We start from the raw sequence: 22,876 nt of genomic DNA on the forward strand, positions 1-22,876 counted from the left end.
GTTATAGCATCCATCAGTAGATGCTATCTCAGCTCCTCATCAACCTATGCTATCATCCAAATCTTCCTCCTCTCCTTCTTCTTGGATCCTATAGTCTTGATTCTTTTGCCCGATGAGGAGGCCATCCCTGCATCAAACACAATTCACAAAACCATAAGAGACATTGTTAAGCATTAGTAAACCACAAACAACTCCCTAAAACACTCCTTATCTTAGAATGATCTAGGAATATGAAGAAATCAGCCCCTAAAAGCAATGCTCTCATCAAATCCTAAACTTGGATGGAAACTTGATGCAAAAATGATTGAAAGAGAAGTTTTGTGAAGGGGGAAGGAGGAAAAAGTGTAAAGAACTCTTTGGAGAGTGCTTGAGAGTGTGTGGAAATAGGGAGATCTGAAAGTGGCGGCCAAGACACGCCCTAGGGTATAAAAGAGACCTAATGGGCCTTATCCCGCTGAGCCCAAATAAAACAAACCAGTCAGCCCAATGTGCAGCGGTCGCGCTCAGCGATAATTACCGCTGAGCGGCATTTGCGACACCAACTCTTCTTCTTCCTAGCATGCCCTAGGTGTCCTTTACCAATGCCTCTCACTACCCCAATGCATTTAGTTTCTCACATCACTCAAACATTCAATCCCTATAACTAAAGCAAAATCCAAACAAATAAATAAAGATAAATTCAATCAACTGGGTTGCCTCCCAGGTAGCACTTGTTTAACGTCACGAGCCTGACCCAAAATCCTCCAGCACCCATCAATAGGTGCAACTCTTTCCTTACCAACACCCATCAGTAGGTGTAAACGAACATAGTATCCTTCAGTAGATACTCTATCACCTAACATCCTTCAGTAGATGTAAACCTTGTAACAAGTTTATAACCAAAACAAAAAAAAATACCAATAGTTCATAATTACATCACCAAACCAAAAATAAAAATTCTTAAATCATTGGGTTGCCTCCCAGCAAGCGCTCTTTCAACGTCACTAGCTTGACCCAATAAAGCTCAAGTTTCATCTTCTGTTTTTCTTCCTTTTACTGAACTTCTTCAGGAATTTGATAAAACCAGGAACATGTTTCAATGTCTCAATCATAGGAACTTTAATCTCCAATTTCTTAAAGATTTTCATAAAGTGCTCAAATTCCTTCTTCTTCCTATGATACTTCTTTGGATGAGGAAGAGGTTTTTCATATGATTCTTTCTTTTTTTTCTCTCGTCCTCTTTTTCTTTTCTCTCACTTTCTTTTTTTCTTCTCTTTTTCCACTCACTTTCATAATCTTCACACAAATTTTCTTTTCTCTCACTCTCTCAACCACTTCTCTTTCTTTTTCTACATCTTTATCTTTTTCACTCAACTCTTCTTTTTCTTTTCACTCTATCTTTTTCTCATCTAAAATCTTTTCACTTCTAGTGATAATGGCTTGACATTCCTCCCTAGGGTTAACTTCAGTATCAACCTTAGTATCAACCCCAAAATCATGCAATTTCTGAATCATGTGACCAAGGTGCATCTCCATCCTTTTACATGATGCTTCAATGCTTTTCTGAGTGGAGATGAACTCTTGCATAAATTGTTGAAAGACGTCATCCAGCTTTGATAGAGAGCTTTGTTGCTAGCATTGTTGTTGTGGTTGGTTCTAAAATTGTCCGGCAGTTTGCCAGAATTGACTTTGATCCATGCTTTAGTGAGGTTCCCACCTGTGGTTGAGATTACCTTGGAAGAATTAAGTGCCCATATAGTGAAATTCTTGTTCGAATTGCATCCTGCAAGCATTAGGCACAAAACCCTAGAAAACATTTGTTAGCACAAAAAGATAGAGAAGATAAACTAATAAGATAAAAAGATAAAAATAAAAACGAAAAGATAAGAAGATAGAAAATAAAAAATAAAAGATAAAAAGAACAAAAAGATAAAACGATAGAAAGATAAAATAAAAAGATAAAAAAAATAAAAATCAAGTCAAAGTTAATCAATAATCACACAAATAGAATAGTTAAACCACGAGTCCCCGGCAATGGCGCCAAAAACTTGATAAACAAATTTTTAATCCCTGAAAACGGAGTCAAAAACTTGTTAACCCTCGGCAAGTGTAACCGAATCGTATCAAGTAATAATAAAATGGTAAGACCAAGTATTGTTTCCCAAAGGACTCACGGCCTAAACAATTGTGTGGTTTCTTGATTAAATAAGACTTGCAAAACCAATTCTTTGAGATTTAAATGGAAATACTAAAAAGTAAACATGAATGCATGTATTGATCAATTGGACAAAAGAAGCAAAACGTGATTGAAATATATGGATGATTATGTTGTTGGGGTTACCGAGTTCTCTTATCCACTCTCATATATTCAAGAATTCACCTTTCTTCATTAATGTTAATGTCACTTTCTAATTTACCTTAAACCCGTTGTCTCGGTGAAGAAAGCCTAATCCTAATCACTAGTTTACAATGTCTTGTCTCCCTAGCAATTATTCATGCATATAATTCGTACAGAAGCTTAAAGGCAACCAATCCTCCTATCCCTATGTCTAGGTAATATTGCTCTTGGGATAATTTCTTCATATCTAGATTTATCTATATGTGTCCATACAAATAAAATCAATGATCATGCAATTGAATGATAAACAAAGCATGCATAGAGTATAGAAGAAAAACCCTAACAATTAATGAAAGAAAGCATATATTATAAAGAATCAATTCAAAACATGAGAGTTTCAGAGAATCACAACGGTTCCTCAACAACAATGAAGGTTTAGTTCACCATAATCATGGTGAAACTAGATGAAAAACAATGAAAGAATGAAAGACAGAACCCTAGAAAGTTGAGAAAGGAGCTTTAGCATCCAAAATCCTCCTCCAAGGGGTGAAGTTTCGCCACTGTCTGCCAAAAGATGTCTACCCTAAGTCAACTAAACCCCTTTTTTAATTTCTAAAAATTACAGAAAAATAAGCCCAAGCCCATAAAAATGGCGCTCAGCGGCACTTTTGCCACTGAGCGGTAAGTGCGGCTCTTTAAAATGAAGCTCAACTGCATTTTTAGCCATCAGCGATGATTTCGGCACTTCAAAACTGGCGCTCAGCGGTAATTACCGCTCAGCACAACTTTTTATGCACTATGGTTGACTTTTTTGCATTCTGGTTGACTGGTTACTTTTCTGGTTGATTGGTTGACACTTTTCTGCATTCCAACCATTCGGTACTTTAACTCTTCTTTCAAATCATTCCAATAACCTACAAAATCAAAGGAATCTGGCACAAAACCATTAAATTCACCTTCAACTCTCTTATTCACAAAACTAAAGCAAAAACATGATTCCAAGCTAGTTTTTAAGTCATAAATGTTGTTTTTGATGTCAAAATTAAGTATCAAAATAACGGTTTTTCAACCGTTATCAATCATCAGTAGATCCAAAAATAATATCATCTACATACACTTGAACAATCAAGATGTGTTTTCCTACTTTCTTAATAAATAAGGTTGAATCAACCTTACCTCTAGAAAAAGCATTTTCAATCAAGAAGGTACCAAGTCTTTCATACCAAGACCTAGGTGCCTGTTTAAGGCCATACAATGCCTTTTTCAATTTATAAACATGATCAAGATATTTAAAATCCTCAAATCTAGGAGGTTGACTAACATATACCTCTTCTTTAATAAAACCATTCAAAAGTTCACTTTTCACATCCATTTGATACAATTTAAATTTCATGAAAGATGCATAAGCAAGTAACAATCTAATTGCTTATAACCTGGCTACCGGGGCATAGGTTTCATCATAATCTATACCTTCCTCTTGATAGTAGCCCTTTGCAACTAGCCTTGCTTTGTTCTTTGTAATGTTTTCATCTTCATCAAGCTTGTTTCTGAAAACCCATTTTGTTCCTATGACTTGATAACCATCTTGTTTAGGAATGAGTTCCCAAACATCATTCCTTTCAAATTGATTCAGCTCTTCTTGCATTGCTATGCACCACTTGTCATCTTGAAGAACTTCCTTTATATTCTTGGGTTCTATCTGAGACACAAAAGCTATAGTTAAGTAAAAATTATTAAGATTGTGTCTAGTAGTTACCCCTCTAGATATATCTCCAATGATATTGTCCAACGAAAGTCCTCTTGGTTGTTGATAACTCTTGGGATCAACTTCTTGGTGTTCAACTTGAGTCTCCGGTGAATAGTTTTCATTTAGGTACATACCTTCAAGAGCTTCCCTCAAATAATCCTCATCACCTGCAATCAGTTTATTTGACTCAAGAGGGTTCACCTCAAGGTCCACAATTTCATCAAAGACAACATGTAATGATTCTTCAATTTTTAAAGTTCTTTTATTGAACACTCTATATGCTTTGCCAGTTAAAGAGTAACCTAAGAAGATTGCTTCATCAGATTTAGCATCAAATTTACCTAGATTGTCCTTACTATTATTCAAAACAAAGCATTTGCATCCAAAGATTTTTAAGTGAGACACATTTGGTTTTCTACCGTTTAAAAATTCATAGGGGGTTAATTTAAGAATAGGCCTTATTAGCATCCTATTTAGCACATAACAAGTAGTACTAACTTCATCAGCCCATAAATATTTTGGCACATTAGATTCGTTCAAAAGAGTCCTAGTTAATTCTTCTAATGATCTATTTTTCCTTTCAACAACACCATTTTGTTGGGGAGTTCTAGGTGCAGAAAAATTATGAGCTATTCCATGTTCTTCACAAAAATTTTCAAATGTTTCATTTTTAAATTCACCACCGTGATCACTTCTTAATGTTTTGATTTTCAAATCCTTTTCATTTTGAACACATTTTGCAAAAGATTTAAATGCTTTAAAAGCTTCACTTTTCAAGGTTAAAAAGAATGTCCAAGTAAACCTAGTGTAATTATCAACAATCACAAGAGCATAGTAGTTTCCACCAAAACTTTTAATTCTAGATGAACCAAACAAGTCCATATGCAAAAGTTTTAAAGGTTTTGATGTAGAGATCATGCTTTTGGATGAAAAGGATGATTTGTTTGTTTTCGCTTTTGACATGCAGAACATAATTTATCTTTTTCAAACTTCAATTTAGGCAAACCAATAACAAGATCTTTTGAGATCAATTTGTTCAAATATTGCATATGTATGTGTGCAACTCTTTTATGCCATAGCCAAGGATTTTCCTCTTTAGCAACTATACATGTTATATTATGACTAGATGCACTTTCAATATCAATGAAATAAATGTTATTATGCCTAACACCTTGCAAAGAAATATCAGAAGAATTCTTAAAGTATACAGTGCATTTGTCGCTTTCAAAAGTTACATTGAGACCTTTGTGGCATAATTGGCTTATGCTTAGGAGATTGTGTTTGAGACCTTCAACGTATACAACGTTTTTTTATTGTCAACGTGTTTCCTCCTCCAATATCTACAGTTCCAATAATTCTACCTTTGTTGTTATCCCTATATGCTACAAATCCTTGCTTCTTTTTCCCAAACAAGATGAACCTTGTCACCCATCATGTGTCTTGAACAACCACTGTCAAGATACCACAATGACTTCTTTGACTTAGTAGATTTCTGCAAAACAAGTTGAGTAATTTTAGGTCCCCAATCTCATTATGGGTCCTTGGGGTTGGTTCATACAATCAAACATCATTTCATAACTTTAAACCATGCATATTTCCCATTCGGAATTCCAAAATATTTAATGTTGAAATTGTTTGATGTATCACCATGCTTCATGCAATAAAAACAACAAACATCATGCACCTTATTTTTCACAAAAGTCCCTTTTTCAACCCAAACTCTGCGAGTTCTTTTAATTTTAGACTTTTTGTGATGATGCATGTTCTTACTATCATTATTGCTTCTTTCAAAAGTAGTTTTAGCATTTGAGATAGAGTTGGAAGCCTTTGCAAGTAGATTTTCAAGAATGTCAATATCAAACATATGACTCTTACAAGATAAACATTCAATAGTTTGTTCATTTGCACTAGACTCAGACAGTTTAGTTTCTAGATTACTAACTTTATTTCTTAATACCACTTCTGCATCTAAAGCTTTCTCATATTTAGTTTGCAAATCTTTAAAATCATTTTTTAGAATTTTATGAGCAGCTGATGGACAAATTTATGAACACCAAATTATGATGTCACAAACTTGTTTTCAATCGGCAAGTATGACCGAATCGTTCAAGTAATAAAACTTGGTAAGACCAAGTATCGTTCTTCCCAAAGGACTCACGGCCTAGTTTAGTTATGTGGTTTCTTAATTAACTAAGACTTACAAACGAAATATTTGTGGTTTAGAATGCAAGACAGAAAATAAACATGTATGCATGAATATTGATCAATGGCAAAAATCAAAAGCTAAACACTTTCAATGAATTATAGATATGGATATGTTTGTTGGGGGTCAATTTCATCTTATCCACTCTCATATATTTTAAGGAATTCAACAGTCAAATCACCATTGTTAATGCCACTCTCTAATGTACCTTTCCAGAAGGCTTCTCCCTAATCACGAGTTCATACAATTCCTAGCATTCCTAATGATCAGTTCATAAGTACAGGAGCTTAACGACAACCAATATAAAATTGGGAGAAATTCCCCGGATCTAGACTTCCCCGTACGTTCCCGTATCGACAAAACCAATAATCATGCATCGAATGAGTTAAACAATGCAAGCATTAAGCAAAGAGGAAAAACCCTAACTAATGATGAAAAGAAAGCATAAGTCTTAATTAAAAGATGTAAAAACAGATTCCATATATGAGAGTTTCACAAGATTACATTGATTCCCCAACAAACATACAGAGTTTAGTTCACCATATTCATGGTGAACCTAGATGAATTACAATGAAAGAATGAAAGAATAAACCCTAAAAAGGTGAAGAGGAAGCCTCAGCATCCAAGATCCTCCTTCAAAGGGTTGGTAGAGAGAGTGTTTGCCTCGTTCCAGCCAGAGATACCTAACCCTAGGAAACCCTAAAGCTTATATATCATTCGTAAATTACAAAAAGTCAAATCCAAGCCCATTAAAGTGCCGCTCAGCGGTAAAATACCGCTCAGCGGTGAGTGCGTGACTTGTTTTCTCCCCTCAGCGGCCATTTTGCCCCTCAGCGGACCTCCCGTGACTTCCAGAGTGCCGCTCAGCGGTAAACCACCGCTCAGCGGTGAGTGCGTGACTTGTTTTCTCCCCTCAGCGGCCATTTTGCCCCTCAGCGGACCTCCCGCAAGCTCCTGAGTGCCGCTCAGCGGTAAACTGCCGCTGAGCGGTGACTTCGGCTTCTCCTTTTTGCACTTTTTGTTGTCTTTTCTAATTTCATCTCTCTCCTTCTTCACTTCTTTCACCAAATTCACCTTAAAACCTGCACAAAAACACTGAAATCAAGCATAAACCTGTCCAGCTCTCTTATTTCTAAAAACATGAAGAAAAGCATGATTTCAAGCTAGTTTCTAAGTGTAAAGGTTGCTTTTAGTGTCAATTTTAATCATGAAAATAACAGTTTTTCAACTGTTATCAGCAGCATCTAGTTTTTCAGATTCATTTAACAATTCAAGAAATGCCTTTTGTAAATCAAATTCATCACTTGACTCAAAACTAAAATCACTTACTTGGCTTCCAACATCTTCCAAGTCTGCCATTATACAGAGATTTGCTTCCTCATCTGATTCACTGGCACTTGAAGAACTAGAAGTGTTTTCTTCCCATGCTATGTAGGCTTTCTTCTTCTTGGGAAATCTTATTTCCTTCTTTTCTTCACTTTTCTTGTTCTCAGGACAATCAGTTTTCACATGTCCTCTTTCTCCGCATCCATAGCACTTGACGCTTGATGGAGGACCTTGATTTTCTTTTCTTTCTTCATGGTACTTATCTTTTCCCTTTGCTCTCCTGAATTTTGCAAACTTCTTTATCATGAGGCTCATGTTTTCTTCATCATCGGAATCATCATCTTCAATTTTTCTCGAACTTTTTCCCTTAGAAATTTCAAATTTAAAGGCAAGTGTCTTTCTTTTTCCTTGATCCTCTTCTGCAATTAATCTTTTCAACTCAAGCTCGTGCTCACGAAGATTTCCAAAGAGAATCGCCATAGACATCTGAGTGAGGTTTTGAGACTCCGAGATGGCAATCACCTTTGGTTACCAAGACTTGTCCAAGGATTTCAATATTTTTACATTTAATTCATCAGTGTCAAAAGTCTTACCCAACCCTGTCAAGTGGTTCACAATGTGAGTGAAGTGCTTTTGAACATCTGAGATTGCTTCTCCAGGCTCCATTCTGAACATCTCATACTCCTGGATGAGCGTGTTCTTCCTTGCGCGTTTCACATCATGTGTACCCTCATGTGTGACTCTAAGGACCTCCCACATTTCCTATTCTGTCTTACAAACTGAAATTCTATAGAATTCATCAAGTACAATAGTAGATGAAATAATATTACGAGTCTTAATACCAAATTGCGCTCTTCTATTTTCCTCAGCAGTCCAGTTAAAGTATGGTTTTTCTACTTCTACACCATCAACGATACTTTTTGGAATATAAGGACCATTTTGTATAGCTTCCCAGATGCCTCTGTCAATAGACCCCATAAATATTTCCATTATGACTTTCTAGAATGCATAGTTATCACTAGTAAAAAGTGGTGGTCGGTTGATGGAAACACCTTCGGCATACACTTGAGTTTGATGACCGACCATTTTCGCAAAAGTTTAAAAGAATATCAAAGCAAGCTCTGATACCAATTGTCAATATCAGTACAACCGATATCGTATAGTCGCGCAGCGGAATAAAATAAGCGAAAAGTGTGTTACGGTCACAACTCAAGTTACGATAGTCCATTTTAGAAAATTTATCGAACAGTTAATGTGCAAAAATTATAAAGAGTGTAGGGAGTAAGAAAACTTCACACACAGAATTTTTATCTTGGTTCGAATCAAAAGATTCTACGTCCAGTTGTTAATCACTATAAAAACTAATTAACGATTTTCACTAAAAAAAGTTCAACAGATTACAATAGAGTGAAAGAGAATTATAATCATAAAACCTTCCATCGACAAACGAACCGGAAGGGTGCTTCCTTCGACCAACGAACCGGAAGTGAGCAACCACACTTTCCTTTGACCAACGAACCGAAACAGTGTAGTCAGAATCTTCCTTCGACCAACGAACTGGAAGATAGCAGCGTTGCCAACTCGAAGAGAACTGCTCCGACATTTGACACACAAAGCGCGAGCTTCTCCTATTCACGAGATCATGCAATGCAATGAACCAACTTTTTAGAACTTCCTCAGTTTCACTGTATTCTTAAAAAGCTCAAAGTTGACCCACTAAGGGTTTTAAAACAACTATATATAGACAGCTGGTCAGAAGTTGAAAAGACAGATTATAACTGCCAGTGATAATCGATTATTGTTAGTGATAATCGATTATTTAAGTCCGTTACAGGGTTTTTCAAAAAGTGATAATCGATTATCCTGAGGAACAATCGATTATTCCAGGGACTTGTGCAGTTCTCATCAGGACCAGTGATAATCGATTATTTGAAGTAATAATCGATTATTCCATAGCGAAATGGGTTTTCAAGAAAGCTCATGATAATCGATTATTACCACCACATAATCCATTATATGCGTAACTATCTTAAGTATACGAAATTTCTAAGTTTTCCATGTTTGAAATCTTTCCTAATACATTTGCAAGCTACAAAAGTTCTTTTAAAACAATTATAACTTGATTCTTCGAGTTTTATCACTTGCAGCATCATCAAAAATCTTTTATCTTCAAAGTACCAATGCTCCTCATTGGTATCAATTTGGATCAAAAAGTACATTTCGATGAAGTACATTTCAATGAATCAAAAAGTACCGTACATTTGGATATATTTTGTTTTTGCCCTCTCATAGAACGTCGAAGGCTGCGGGGCAATGACATGAAGGAAATTGAATTATGTTGGGAGCATTAATGGTGTGCTCTTAACTCCACATTAATAGAACGTCATATTCGATAGCGCTTCGACGTTTTTTTCTTCCACCAATAGCAAAAGCTGGCGCTCTTATCATTCTTTTTTCTTTAAAATCATACATGAATTTTTTTTCTTTTTACTTCTTCCTTAATTGATTCAAGTTAGCAATGTACTGAAATTTGCACTTTTAACTAGTGATCAATTTTTGATCAATATCAGAACTGCATAATCTTCTCATCTCAACAAGATTGAGGGCTAGTCCACATACAATGCAATCAACATTCACAATTCACAGATCGTTTACTAAAAGAAATCTTCATTTCATTTCAAAATAAAATCGAAAGAAATATAGAAACAATAGGTGGCTTAATAGCCATGATTACAAAATTAATAGAAAAACATAGAAAAGTATTCCCTATTATTATCAAGAAGATTCCATTGAATCTTCATCACCAAAATCTTTATTATGATCTTGATCACGAGTAGGTGGACTTCCAACAGTTTGCTCATCAGTGAAGAACCATCCATTCACGGTCCTTTTCAGCCCAATAGATGACAGACTTGGTATACCAATTTCTTGTGACCTTCTGCACTCAATTCTTTCTTCTTTAGATACATCTAGTCCTTGGAGTTCCAGCACCTTGCTGATAAATACTCCATATGGAAATTTGTGTGCATAATTATCTCCTACAACGATCATGTGGTCTTTTAGTACCACAACCCAGTTGGTTGGGATTCTAGTCTTGATAGCATTCAACAGAAATACATCTTTTGTTGACATTCTGTCCTCGTTCAATCTTCCAGGCAGCAATAGCCAAGTCAGGACTAAGCAATAATTTTCTCCTCTTTGTTTAAGCCACCATGTAAGTACTGCTTATCCACCCTGTATCCTCCTGGATATCTTAAGCAGTTTGTATATATAGCTCTCTTTGTTAGCCATATGTTTGACTTAGAATCACGGATATGAGAATCCAAACCTTTCAGCTTTCAGTGCAGCAATATCTGACCAAACATTATCCTCAATAGTAATGTTAACACCTTTTACCCTTGAGTGAATGACCCCATTTACAACCCTCAGGTTTGTGTAGAAAACCTCAACCAAATATGGAGAGCAATGTTCTTTCATCTGCACAAAATCAATAAGCCCTTGATATGCAATCCATTCTTGAGAAAGGAACCCTTCTTTCTTGAACAATTGCAGGTCCAGATACTTGTGAGGAACTATATTTTTTAAATGTGTCCAGTATAAAAACTTTCCTCGAATCTCTGGATCACTTATCCATCCAGATGGGTTTGCGTTTCTTTTAACCCGGGCAACCTTCTCTTTTATTCTTGATGACGACGATGGAGAAGCCATTTCTGAATAGAATTCTAGGAACGTCTTTCACAATCTAGACTTCTTAATAACTTCTCAACTTCTCAGCTTAGAAAATACAAACGAGACGTCGAATTATAGTGGGCATCGACATACTAATTGTCCCCAGAAGACAAAGAGTTTGAAAAAAGATAAAGATACGTCGAATTCCACGGACATTCGACGTTTTATTCTTCATCCTCGCGCCCATCTATTTTTCTTTTTCCCGTTATAAATCCTCTCATAACCTCCCATTACCATTATATTTTAATATAAGATTTACATTTTAAGATAATCTCCCATTAGAAATGCAACGTTACGGATATTCGAGGTTTTCTTCTTCAACCTCCCACCCTTTTCTGTGTTTTTATCCTTTACAAACCTCCCATAACCCACCATTACCTTTATATTTTAAGATAAGATTTACAATATTTTTAGTATTTTTATATTATAAATTTGTGTAAATTTATCTTATAATATTTACATATTATAAAATATAAGAACGATTTGTCGGTGAAATTTAAAGAGAATAAAGTTTTGTTTCTTTAAAATATTAATTTAATTTCATATGGAAAATGATAATAATAATATTTTATGAGAATTGGGTTTTAGTTATAGATCACAATAATTAAAATCATAATAAATATTATTGTATTATTAAAAGTAATTTGAAATGAATGTTTTAGGCTAAAGATAGGTTTGATTGATTTTTAAATTATAATAATTTAAGTTTGAGAAAAAATTAAGTTGACTGATAAACAGAAGGTTAAGATAGCATATTGTGGAAAAAAGATGAGATAGGTCAGTTAGAAAAAAATATGTAGACAAGTTAGCAGCAGAGATGAATCACACTAAGTCAAAGATCGAGAAGAGAGCATGTAAGGAGAATAGTCAGACAGATCTAGACCAAAAATTAAGACAGAATGGGTTGGGTCGAAGATTAAGGCAGGTTAAGTTTGACGGTGGAGACTGGTTGACCCAAAATGAATGTTGGGAGATTAGGACTACAGGTCTAGACAAACTAACATAAGTTGAACATTTTTGGATTCATGGTTTTTATTTCCTTTTTGTTTTCTTTTCCTTAGATTTCAAAGCATTTCTTTTCCTCAAATTGCAATTTGCTCACTTGAATTTCAAAGTGCCGCATTCAGGTCTCAGTTCATATGAAGGTGGCCTTTGAAATTCAAGTCAACAAAATGCTTTTTATAGTACAGAAATGATTAGGTTATCTTATTGAAAGGGAAGTGCTTAGGAAAAAGAAATATGGTTCACAATATGTTTAATGCTGCAACAATTTTAAGATCTAAAATAATTATATAAAGATGTTCAACTTCATCATTCAACAATGTATGAATCATTTTTATATTGTGTTGGAGTTGTCTTCTACCATTAGATTTCAGAGCTATTTGATTTCCTATGGTGGAAACAACTCCAAGACAAGTTAAATTTATACAGTTGACGTCGAATATTGAGTGCATTCGATGCAAAGGCCTGGAGATTGACGTCTTTTTTTTAGATCACCGACGTCCTATATCTTAAAGGATTTCAAAAAGAAATCCCCTTTTACAAAACACAACATCTAAAATGAAGACCAAAGATGATGGAACATATTATAACCAAAACTAGGAAGTAAAAGAAATCCCCTTTTACAAAAAGAAATCCCCTTTTACAAAACACAACATCTAAAAGGGTCTACTTGAAATTCATAAGTGTTAACTTTTTCCAATGTTTTTTCCCTATGAATTCATGGTTAACAAAGAAATGTCTTCGTTTAGTGAAGGAAAAGAAGAAAAACACAAGAAAAAGTTAACATGAATTTGATTACTGAAGTTATGTAGGATAAGTTTTAAAAGGGTCTACTTGAAATTCATAAGTGTTAACATTTTCCTCTATTTTTCCCCATGCCTTCATGGTTAATAAAGAAATGTCTTCATTTAGTGAAGGAAAAAAAGAAAAACAGAAGAAAAAAGTTAACATGAATTTGATTACCGAAGTTATGTAGGATAGGTTTACAATGGGTCTACTTGATTATCAACGTGAAGGGCATTGGAGTGGTTGGGACCATTAATTGTGTAACCAAAATATTACGTCAAATTCGGCTGGTATTTGACGTTTTAATCTTCATCCAAAAGCCATAGTTCGCTCCATTTTTTATTATTTTTTCTTTTTTCTTTTAAACTCTCACTTTAACGTCCAAGCCTCATAGATCTTCGACGTATTTTTCGTTAGAAGCAGTTATTATCAGTATTCAGAGTTTTTTTACTTTTTCACTTAATGATGTTTGAACGTCGAATTCGGCTGGGATTCAACGTTCATACAAGATACTGAGCATAATTACATGATCTAATGTACGTCATCGGTTCATATATAAATATAGCTTGCATTTCACTTAATGCCTTGCTTCTTGTTGATAACGGGTAAAAATATCGTTATCTATGATGTAATTTTGACACTAAATGCACCCTTTTCTGCTTAGAAACTTGCTTGGAATCATTTTTTTGCTTTAGTTTTGTGAATAAGAGAGTTGAGGTTATACTTGATGGTTTTATTACTAAATTCCATTGATTTTGTTGGCTGTTGGAATGATTTGAAAAAAAAGTTAAAGTACAAAGTAGTTGGAATGCAGAAAAGCCAACCAGAGTGTAGAAAAGTCAACCAGAGTGCAGAATTTAGTGTCGTTTCGCACCCAGACACCCTTCCAGGGACGCTTGAGCACCATTAAGGTGTCGTACACCGCCCGGGCGCCCCACTTAGGCGCTTGAGCGCCAACGACATGGGCCGAACCTTGTTTTTGTTATTTTTATGTTCTATTTAAGGACTTGGACGTCCTAGGGATTGTATCTCTGGTTGGAGCAGCACAACAACACACTCTTCCACTCTCGTGCTTTTCCATTATTCATCTAGTTTCATCATGTCTATGGTGAACTAAACTTTATTTGTTGTTGGGGAATGATGTAACCTTGTGAACCTCATGTATTTGAATTGATTCTTAATAACACATGCTTTTTCATTAATTGTTAGAGTAATTCATCTATGCTTATTACATGCTTTGTTTAACTCATTCGTAGCATGATGTATGAATTGCATGAATGTCAGGAGGTTCCTTACAATTCAGTTTCTTGTTGATATGGGCCAGATATGGGCTTCAATAATAAAAGACAGTCTACTGAAATGATATATCGGAAAATGCAGTTTGCTGCTAGAAACGAAGAGGTTGACGACAATTTCTTCAGACTTCCAAAGTGTCTTTTTGGTTTAATTCTTTTTTCTTTTAATCTAACAATAAACATCGAATTCCTTGGGCATCTCACGTATTATTCGTTATCCGAAGACAAAGGTCACTCTTTTTTTTCTTTTTCCTTTTTAAATTCCCATAGAACGTCTAACTCTAGGGGGCTTCGACGTGAAAGGCATTGGAGTGGTTGTGAGCATTAATTTTGTGTTGTTACCAAAGGTTTTGAATTGACTCTATAAATATAATGCTTAACTTTATACAATTGCACAGTTTGATCATTTTTTAATGATTCATTTTTTAAAGTTTCTTGGAGTTGTTTTCTCCGAAATCAGATCCACTAATTTTGTAGCAAACAAGTTCAAGAAACTTAAAAATTGAATCATATAAATACGAAACTTCAAGTTATAAAAGCAGTTATGCCCCTCCAAGGGTTCTACAGATTTGAAAAATCACTTATCTTTTTCCCATCAAATATGTTGATCATATTTGGATGGTCAACAGAATGATGACAGAAGATGTTTTTCTGTTGTACGCAATTAAACAAAAGTGGACGCTTGAAAAGAAAGTAGATGTTGAGATTGTTGATAAGGGGAGCACTGGTTTAGCTGAACCTACAATCTTAGAGCTTCTGGTTTTTTATGATGACAACACATAATTAATAACACATGTGTTTAGGTGTTACATGTATATTACTTTCATGACTATGATTATATGAGAACATGTTTGTGTTGTGTTGATCATTGAAATTCACTGTGTTTTACATGAGATCTTATCTGCGAATGCATGACATATGTTTTAGAAAAGGAAAACCACATGCACTTTTGTTGAACTTAAATTGTGTGGCAAAATAGCAGTTTTAAATCGACTTGATTATGATGTAAGTCGATTAAAACTTGTGGTTTTGCACAAACTTTTTCAAAGTGTGCTGTTGATAACAGTTGAAAAACTATTATTTTCATGCTTAAAATTGATACTAAAAGCAACCTTTAACACTTAGAAACTAGCTTGGAATCATGCTTTTGTTTATATTTTTGGAAATAAGAGAGTTGGACAGGTTTATGCTTTATTTCAGTGTTTTATGAAGGTTTTAAGGTGAATTTGATGAAAGAAGTGAAGAAGGATAGAGATGGAATCAGAAAAGAACTCAAAAAGTGCAAAAGAACAGAACCCGCAAGTACCGCTCAACGCCATTTTACTGCTGAGCGGCACTAATGAACACCCGTTGGCTCCGCTGAGGGGTGAAAGTGCAGCTGAGGGGAAGAATTCAACACACGCACTTACCGCTGAGCGCCATTATTTTGGGCTTGGGCCTATTTTTCTGTAATTTTTAGAATAGTATATAAGCTTTAGGACGTCCTAGGTTTTGTATCTTTGGCTAGGAATGAAGCCGAAACACACTTTTCACCCCTTGGGGGTAGAATTGGAGATGGTGACGGCTCTCCTCTTCTCTTTCTCGGGTTTCTCTATCTCTTCCATTCTTTCATTCCATTGTTCATCTAGTTCTTTCATGACGATAGAGAACTAAACTTGTATTGTTGTTGGGGAATCAATGTAATCTTTTGAAGCTCTCATATATGCAATTTGTGTTTAGACATCTTATTTGAGATACATGTTTTCTTTCATTAATAGTTAGTGCTTTTCCTCTTTGCTCAAAGCATGCATTGTTTAACTCATTCGATGTCATGATTATTGGTTTTGTCGATATGGACAAATACGGGGAAATCTAGATCCGGGGAAACTCTCCCAACAGTAGTATAAACCTAGACATGGAGTATGATGGTTGTTTGTCGTTAAGCTTCTGTTCACTATAATGCATGATTAATTGCTAGGGAGACAAGACATTGTAAACTAGTGATTATGATTAGGATTTCTTCGCCGAGACATCAGGTTTAAGGTAATTTAGAGAGTGGCCTTAACATTGATGAAAAGAATGATGAATTCCTAAAATATATGAGAGTGGATAAGATGAAATTGATTTCCCCAACAACATACTCATCCACATATTTCAATTCACGTGTTTTGTTTCTTCTTTCCCATTGATCATCACATGCATACATGTTTACTTTTTGTCTTTTGCATTTGAAACTTATAACAATTTGTTCTCAAGTCTTAAATAATCAAGAAATCATATAACTAACTAGGCCATGAGTCCTTTGGGAGGACGATACTTGGTCTTACCGAGTTTATTACTTGATACGATTCGGTCACACTTGCCGAGGGTTAAAAAAGTTTTTGGCGCCGTTTTTCGGTGTTCATAAATTTGTCATCAAGTTTTTGGCGCCGTTCCCGGAGACTCGTGGTTTAACTAGTTTATTTGTGTGATTATTGATTATCTTTGACTTGTTTTTGAATTTTGAATTTTAAATTTCGAATTTTGAATTTCTGTTTTTATTTTTCGGTTATTATTTTATTTTATTTTATTTTCTGTTTTTATTTTCTGTTTTTATTTTTCGGTTATTATTTTATTTTATTTTATTTTTCTGTTTTTATTTTATCTTCTATCTTTCTATCTTTTATCTTCTTATCTCTTATTTTATATCTTCTCTATCTTTTTGTGCTAACAAATTTTTCTAGGGACTTGTTTTTTGTGTATGCAGGAAGCAATTCGAACTAGAAGCAAGAACACCTCGAAACCTCTTCTTAAAGGCTTACACGAGAGTAGACGGAGGAGAAAAATTCGTACATCTAGAGAACTTTTCCCTACTCCAGAAGATCTTTTACAACCTTCACCACAAGGTTCTCACCATAACATTGAGGAGATGGAGAATAATAATGTTAGACAGACTCTTGCAGATTACACCAATGTGGTTGGCCCTCAACATTTTAACAGCATAGCAAGACCGAGGGTCAATGCAGCCAACATGGAGGTGAAACCGGCGTTAATCCAACTGGTTAAGAGTAATCAATTTAATGGGTTGTCACATGAAAGCCCATTTGAGCACCTCACAACCTTTAATGAAATCTGCAATATAGTGAAGATAAATGGGGTGCCTAACGAAGCAATCAAACTTAGCTTGTTTCCTTTCTCATTGGGAGGCAATGTTGAACTTTGGTTGAACTCTTTTCCAGAAGCGAGCTTTACAGAGTGGGCAGCTGTGGTGACAAAGTTTTTGAACAAATACTTCCCATAATCCAAGGTCAATAAAGGGAAGCAAGAGATCACATCTTTCAGGCAAGGCATGGAGGAATTACTAGGTCATGCATGGGACAGGTACAAAAGCCTATTAAGAAAGACTCCCACGCATGGATTTGACGAAGTAGAAGTATTCCTATTCTTCCTTGGAGGTCTTGGTTCACAAACCAAGTTGATGCTAGACACCTCAACTAGAGGCAATATTAAATGGAAGACTCTAGAGGAAGCAACTGAAATAATTGAAAACATGGCTACTAATGGCAATGAGTTGAACAGTGAAAGAGGAGCTCCTATTCAACAAAAAGGAGTTCTACAGTTGCAATCCAATGATGCCTTGTTAGCTCAGAACAAAATAATAATTCAACAACTGGAGAATCTCACAAAGGCACTTGCACAACTGCCAAAAGAGTTAAAGATTGTTGCACAGGTTCAACAACAGATGTGTGAACTATGTGGAGATGACCATATCAATGGTCAATGCACCTTTCCAGTGGAAGCTTTAGAGGATGTTAACTTCATGGCCAATAAATTTCCATACCATCAGGGGAACTTCAATCAAGGGTGGAAAGCACACTCAAGCATTGGTCAAGGATAAAGTGGGCAAGCTGGACAAGCAGGGCAATTTAACAAGCAACAGCAACAACCAACCTTGTGGCAACAAATGTCTATACTTAATGAAAGATCAATAAGGATGGAAGAAACTCTTCAACAATTCATACAGAAAACTGAATCCACTCAAAAGAGCACTGAAGCTGCTATTAAGAACTTGGAGATTCAAGTGGGTCAACTTACTAAGTAGTTGGAAGAAAGGACTGACAAGAATTTTGGGGCTAATACTACGGTTAACCCCAGGGAAGAGTGTAAAGTGCTAGTGAGTGTAAATGTTGAAAAAGTTGAGTTGGAAAAAACAGAGAGAAAAGAGAGAGAAGAGAAAGAAGAAGAGAAAATTTGTGTGAAGATGAAGAAAGTGAGTGGAAAAAGAGAAAGCAAAAAGAAAGTGAGAGAAAAGAAAAAGAGGACGAGAGAAAAAAAGAAAGAATCATATGAAAAACCTCTTCCTCATCCAAAGAAGTATCATAGGAAGAAGGAATTTGAGCGCTTTATGGAAATCTTCAAGAAATTGGAGATTAAAGTTCCTATGATTAAGACATTGCAACAGGTTCCTGGGTTTAACAAATTCCTGAAGAAGTTCAGTAGAAAGAAGAAAAAGAAGAAAGAACTTGAGTTTTATTGGGTCAAGGTAGTGACGTTAAAAGAGCGCTTGTTGGGAAGCAACCCAGTGACTTAAAAACTTTTGTTTTTGGTTTAGTTATGAACTTTTGTTATTTTTGTTATAAATTTGTTTATAGGGTATAGCATCTACTGATGGATGCTAGGTGGTTAGGTATCTAATAAAGGATACTATGTTTGTATACACCTACTGATGGGTGTTGGTAAGAAAGATTTGCATCTACTGAAGGGTGCTGGAGGACTTTGGGTCAGGCTCGTGACGTTAAACAACCGCTACCTGGGAGGCAACCCAGTTGATTGACATTATTTTAATTGTTTTTGTTGATTTTATTCTAGTTGCATGATAGGGATTGAATGTTTGAGTGATGTGAGAACCTAAATACATTGAGTGAGTGAGAGGTATTAGAATAAAGACACCTAGGGCGAGCTAGGAAGAAGGTAAGTTGAAGCCGCAAGTGTCGCTCAGCGGTAAATACCGCTGAGCGCCACCACTGCATAGTTGGATGGACTTCCTAGGGCATGTTTTGGTAGGAACTTTCAGATCTCACTTCTCCCACACACTCTCAAGCAATCTCCCAAGAGTTCCCTTCATTTTTATTTTTCTTCCCCCTTCATAAAACCTCTCTTCCATTCATTTTTGCATCAAGTTTCCATTCAAGTTTGGGGTTTGGTGAGAGCATTGTTGTTACGGGCTGATTTCTTCATTGTGGTTTACTAATGCTTAACAATGTGTCTTGTGGTTTTGTGAATTATGTTTGATGCAGGGATGGCCTCCTCATCGGGCCAAAGAATCAAGACTATAAGATCCAAGAAGAAGGAGAGGAAGAAGACTCTGATGATAGCATGAGTTGATGAGGAACTGAGATAGCATTCACTGATGGATGTTATCAACACTAGAGCAGGATTTGTTTTATCTTCTATTTTGTTCTAAACTTATTTGCTTCTGTTTTTAGAATAGGGTTTGATGTACTCAATTGGAAACTTTGTCTATTATGATGGTTTGCTTATGATTGTTGTTTGATAAGTAATGCTTGATGATGCTTTGATATTGATTGATGTTGAGATGTCCACATTATATGCTTATACAGGTGATTCACAATCTTTGTGAACAAATGCATGATGTTGTGATTGTGATTATGATACTAAGCAGGATGTGTATATGTGGAATGTGAATGAGCTTATATGTGAGGCTTTGAGCTCCAAAGTTGTTGTGATTGAATGGTATTACTTTGAAAGTATGAATGACTTTGCCCAAGTTTTCTATGATTGAATCAATTGCTTGTTTGCATCATATGATCAAGGCCATTTGTTGGTAACCCTTTTATTAGCCAAAGGCATGATTTTAGCCCCATAAAAGAGAGCACTATGTGTTCTATCCTTTGAACCCTTATCCCGGAACATGATTTGAAAACCCCTTGTGAAAAGCTTTACCTTGAGTTAAGTAGAAAATATCTGGTGGTAATGATAAATGTTCAAGTTTGGGGTTGTTGGGAGGGAAATTTAGAAAAAGGGAAAATAAAAAAAAAACATTGAGCTAAGAACTGAGTATGTGAAAAGAAAAAGAAAAAGAGAAAGAAAAGAGAAGAAAAAGAAAAGCTCAATGCAAAAGGAAAGTTGGGAATAAGTAAGAATGATTGTGTTAGATGATTCTCTTAACTCAAGGGTTTTGTGATCTAGAAAAACCAATTTTCTTGTTAGCCCAGCCACATTATAAGCCATTGAAAAGTCCTAGTGATGATGCATGTTTGTGAATGTATTTGATTATGGTTAAATGAAAGGCAAAGCCAATTCATGTGACATTGTGATAGTAGAGTGAATGAGTGAATACCTCTTATACACTTGTGTGTTTGAGTGAAACACTTTATCTAGTGAGGAAAGATTCCATGAGCACATGAACATCCATGCTTAGTTGATTGATCATTCATGAAAAGGAGCATTTGTTGGATATTAGGTGATTGTGTGAACACTAAAGCATGTGCATGTCTTGATTGAAGTTTTTGTCATGAGTTTAATTGAGTACTTACTTATCTTGAAAAGAGGATTTTTTTGAATGGAGTGAACCATTGTATTGATTGGTAGAAGATTGAGTAACATCTTGTTTGCTTGCGGACAAGCAAAGTTCTAAGTTATGGGTTGTGATAACAGTTGAAAAACTGTTATTTTCATGCTTAAAATTGATACTAAAAGCAACCTTTAACCCTTAGAAACTAGCTTGGAATCATGCTTTTGTTTATACTTTTGGAAATAAGAGAGTTGGACAGGTTTATTCTTGATTTCAGTGTTTTATGAAGGTTTTAAGGTGAATTTGATGAAAGAAGTGAAGAAGGATAGAGATGGAATCAGAAAAAAACTCGAAAAGTGCAAAAGAAGAGAAGTCGCAAGTACCGCTCAGCTCCATTTTACCGCTGAGCGGCACTAATGAACACCCGTTGGCTCCGCTGAGGGGTGAAAGTGCAGCTGAGGGGAAGAATTCAACACACGCACTTACCGCTGAGCGGTACTTTACCGCTGAGTGCCATTATTTTGGGCTTGGGCCTACTTTTCTGTAAGTTTTAGAATAGTATATAAGCTTTAGGACATCCTAGGGTTTGTATCTTTGGCTGGGAACGAAGCAGAAACATACTTTTCACCCCTTGGGGATAGAATTGGAGATGGTGACGGCTCTCCTCTTCTCTTTCTCAGGTTTTTCTATCTCTTCCATTCTTTCATTCCATTGTTCATCTAGTTCTTCCATGACCATGGAGAACTAAACTTGTATTGTTGTTGGGGAATCAATGTAATCTTTTGAAGCTCTCATATATGGAATTTGTTTTTAAACATCTTATTTGAGATACATGCTTTCTTTCATTAATAGTTAGGGTTTTTCCTCTTTGCTCAAAGCATGCATTGTTTAACTCATTCGATGTCATGATTATTGGTTTTGTCGATATGGACACATACGGGGAAATCTAGATCCCGGGAAACTCTGCCAACAGTAGTATAAACCTAGACATAGGAGTATGATGGTTGGTTGTCGTTAAGCTTCCGTTCACAATAATTCATGACTAATTTCTAGGGAGACAAGACATTGTAAACTAGTGATTATGATTAGGCTTTCTTCGCCGAGACATCGGGTTTAAGGTAATTTAGAGAGTGGCATTAACATTGATGAAAAGAATGATGAATTCCTAAAATATATGAGAGTGGATAAGATGAAATTGATTGCCCCAACAACATACTCATCCACATATTTCAATTCACGTGTTTTGTTTCTTCTTTCCCATTGATCATCACATGCATACATGTTTACTTTTTGTCTTTTGCATTTGAAACTTATAACAATTTGTTCTCAAGTCTTAAATAATCAAGAAATCATATAACTAACTAGGCCGTGAGTCCTTTGGGTGAACGGTACTTGGTCTTACCGAGTTTATTACTTTATACAATTTGGTCACATTTGCCGAGGGTTAAACAAGTTTTTGGCGCCGTTTTTCGGTGTTCATAAATTTGTTATCAACTGTGAGAATTTTTGAAGAGAAACTTTTTCAAAACTATGTTTTTAACTGTTACAAAGTCGACTATGTGCGCAAGCCATTCAACTAAGTCTGTTACAGTTTTGAAATTCTCTTAATACTTGTATTAAATGTTACAACGGCTATATTTTTAAATATGTTGACCAAGCATTTATTGTGATTCGACTGCATTTAATTCTACATTCAATTAACTACATTGATTGCTTCTAACTGCTTTAACTGAATTGTGATATTCAACTGCATTAATAGCTAAGTCGACTTGAGCACTTCAGAATTGTGAAAATCTATAAATAGACGTGAATTTGGATTCTGCAGAGACAATATAGTGATTCTAACGATTTGATTGATTTGTTTCAGATTATTTATCACTTGCAGAACGTGTGAAAGCTCCAAGAATTCATCAAGTAGACCGTGGTGTTCATCTTTGGTGATTGCTTGATGAGCAAGAATCTGTGTGCTCTTACTATC

The 22,876-nt window shown here is 35.4% G+C and overlaps 1 pseudogene; it reads right to left on the bottom strand.

Moving 5' to 3' along the window:
- Window positions 1–1,152: 1,152 nt before the first annotated feature.
- LOC148194232 (uncharacterized) lies at window positions 1,153–8,073 on the bottom strand (annotated as a pseudogene).
- Window positions 8,074–22,876: the final 14,803 nt, after the last annotated feature.

Source organism: Vigna umbellata, chromosome 8, assembly GCF_029865625.1.
Source record: "Vigna umbellata cultivar VRB3 chromosome 8, Vumbellata_1.0, whole genome shotgun sequence".
NCBI classification, from domain to species: domain Eukaryota; kingdom Viridiplantae; phylum Streptophyta; class Magnoliopsida; order Fabales; family Fabaceae; genus Vigna; species Vigna umbellata.